Raw genomic sequence first — 3,629 nt, forward strand, 5'->3', positions numbered from 1 at the left:
GCCCCTCAGCCCTCGGCTTCATCTCCTTTCCAGGTCCACTGGAATGGCAACTCTGCTCCCTCGGCTTCAGGAGTCTCCATTCCCCAGTCCACTTGAGTGGTGAACTCAGCCCCTCAGCCCCGGAGGTTCTGTGCTGCCCCCAAGCACGGCAGAGCAGTCTTAAAAGGACGGTTCTACGAGCATGAAGACAAAGTGCAGCACAAAAAGGAGACAGGAAGAGGAAGAGTAATTACAGGAGGGAGACCCCACCCACAGCCGGAGAGTCAGTCCCCAGTCCCGGGACCCCGTAAGACAGAGCAGAACTAACTGCTCCCAGTGTTTCCACGGCTGACGAGCTTCACACGGCCTGACCTCCCCTTCCATCCCTAATCACGTGTGTGGGAGGAGAGGAAATACACTCCCCAACTTCCAAGGACCTTACGTCTTCCTGGAAATCGTAAAAGTACTAATTCATTGTACACTGTAAGCTATATAAAGGACACAAGTGATCATCTTCAGGGTTAGCACTTTTACAATAAAAACTGAATGCTAGCAAGCTCACAGAGAGGAAATAGTGGGGAAATAAAACTACTCAATTACTCCCAAAGAAGGCAGGAGGGACAGAGAGATAAGTAGAGATAAGACAAAACTATGAATAATTGTGTCAACAGACTAAAGAATCCAATTAAAACATAAAAAGCATCAGATTGGATTTTTTAAGCTACCTATGTAGTTGGTATAAAGGACCCATCTCTAAACTATAAGGCACACAAGGTCGAAAGTAAGCATTGTAAGCAGTTATAATGCAAACATGAAACAGAAGAAAAAGCTGGTATAAATTCGCAAAGACTTTAAAGCAAAACCATTAATCAAGGGATAGAGGAATGTAAAGCAGTGACAGTCCCTGAATGGTGAGGCACTCAGCCACCAGCCAATTGCTGGGTGAGTCAGAGCCACTCAGAAGCTTCCTGGAGGAAAGGAACCCCACGGAAGCCCAGCTGAACTCTGGAGCACATGGGATTGCCACGAGCCAGGATCAAGTCCATGTCAACAGGGCTTTGAAAATAATGATATATATAACAATGACAAACATCTACCGACCACGGTCCATTCTTTCCAAAATTCATTTTACATATGACACCAAAACCCAAACCAAATCTTCTAGTGGATTCCAACCCATTGTGACTCTCTAGGAAAGAATAGAACTCCTTAAGATTTCCAAGGTTGTAAATCCTTATGGAAACAGACTGCCTCCGGATTTTCCCTTGGAACCACTGGTGGGTCCGAACTGCTGACCTTGCAGTTAGCAGCCCAAGGAGAACATCACTGGGGTTGGGTTCCTTTATTTGCATGATCTGACCCCCAAAGGAAGAAAGAGAGTCGATTAAGTGAGGGTCTTCATTAGGCAATGCAAGATCCAAAATTCAAAGACAGCCAGAATAATTTGAACCCACCATGCATCTGAGCTACATAAGTGAACTGCCCTCCCAAGGCCATGCAATATAAATGTTAGCATTCACAAAGGCTTAAATACCTGACGACTGATCTTTCCTGCTGCCAGCCATGGCCACAGTGCCGCTGCTGCAAATGCTTAACCACAATGCACGGGGACCAGAGCAGCTCGAGGCAGCTCAGTTTCCAGAGTTAGAAAAATCCTTCCAAAAATTCTATTCATGGCTCCCATTTCCCTAGCACCTATCACCTACTAGGCAATTTCCCTGATCCCTTCTACCTTATCTCCTTTAATTCTCCACTCACCCTGGGAGAGAGAATTATCCAGCCTGTGTTTCCCAACAGGCCAGTAAACAGACTGAGGTCTGACCAAAGCAATGCTTTGGGCTCACAGGCAGGCCCACGGCGGAACTACCCTCAGTGAGCTTCCCAGGCTGTGTCTTTATGCTGGGCGCTGGGCTGCGAAACAGAAGGGCAGCCATTTAAGCACACCCAGTTGCTCTGAAGGCTGCCTGCTCCCCTGAAGATTTAGTCTTGGAAACCCGAAGGTAGCGGTTCTCAACCTGTGGGTCATGCCCCTTTTGGGGGTCGAACAACCCTTTCACGGGTCCCTTAAGACCATCGGAAAACACATAAATATTTCAAAATATATAATTGCATATTGCTTTGTGATTAATCACTATGCTTTCATTCTGTTCGATGTGTAACAATGAAAATACATCCTGCATATCAGATATTTACATGACAATTCATAACAGTAGCAAAATGACAGTGATGAAGTAGCAACGAACATAATTTTATGGTTGGGGGGGTCACCACCACATGAGAACTGTATTAGAGGGTCGTGGCATGAGGAAGGTTGAGACCCACTGCCATAAAGAGCAATTCTACTCTAAAGGGTCACTGTATGTTGTAATCCACTTGAGGTCAAGGAGGAGTGTTGGGGGTGGGGATGATCTTTACAGAGGAGTCTAGTGGCATGGGGGTAAAATTCGGAGTTTTAAACCCGCCCCATGTCCTCTGGAGAAAAAATGTGGCAAGCTGCTTCTATAAAGAGAGCAGATGTTTTGAGAATGATGAGGGAAATGAATGTACAGGTGTGCTTTGCACAGTTGATATATGTATGGATCGTGGTAAGAGTTGTATGAGGCCCTAATAAAATGATTTAAAAAAAAAGATTACAACCTTGGCATCCCAGTATGGCAGCTCTGCTCTGACCAATAGCGCCGCTGAGTTGGAATCAACTGCATAGCAATGGATTTTTGGGGAATCTTTTTGGAAGTGGGAGCTTTCTTCTGCAGAAAAGCAGGATGGGTTCGAACCACCAACCTTTCAGTTAGCAGCCGAATACTTAATCATTCATTATGCATCTTGATCAAAGTGCCAAAAAAAAGGAAGAAAAAGACCCGCGCTGCTGTTAAGTCTATTACGATTCATAGTGTAATAGAATTACACCCCCCTCCCTCCCCGCCCCGGGACAGAGGAGGGTTTCCCTAATTAGGTATCAGGGCTCTTATCTTTACAGGAGTGGCTGCCTCAGGCCTGTGTGTGGTTCTCAGGGTCAACTGGTGGGTTCTTGGGGTCAACTCTGTTGACTGAGTCTACGCCAGGGTTCCTGGATCAAAGCACCCAAACCGACAAACTCCTCTCCATCGAGTTGATTCCGACGCACAGCGACCCTATAGGGCAGAGCATCACTGCCCCTGGGGGTTTCTAAAAAGACTGGATCTTCATCTTCCTCCCGCAGGGTGGCTGGCTGTTTTGAACTGCTGATCTCTTCGTCAGCAGTCCACCTTGCAGTCCACCAGGGCTCCTTTGATCACGAAAACGTGAATCATGTCTCCTTGGTGACCCTATCCTCCTTGGCCATCAGGATCTAGGAGAGGCAGCTTTTAAAAATTCCGTACACACATTGAGTATTGTGGTTTATGGTCATATTGTTGTATTATTGAATTACATGGGGCAGGGAGGGAGAGGCTGCTGTCTTTGGTGTTATGAGCCCCAGAGAGGTCTTAACTTGGTCTTGATTATACATAATGCTCATGGTCCAGATAACAGAAATTCAAAATAACTTGCACTCAAATAGCATTTACTCTGGGGCCAAGCTCTGCTCCCAAATCTTGGCATTTATTGGCACACTGAATCCTATGCGGATGAGGAAACGGAGGCTCTGAGAGCGACCAGGCAGTTGTACTGCG

Source organism: Echinops telfairi, unplaced genomic scaffold (genome assembly GCF_000313985.2).
Source record: "Echinops telfairi isolate 266 unplaced genomic scaffold, ASM31398v2 ScPeMD7_5592;HRSCAF=6446, whole genome shotgun sequence".
Classification (NCBI taxonomy): Eukaryota; Metazoa; Chordata; class Mammalia; order Afrosoricida; family Tenrecidae; genus Echinops; species Echinops telfairi.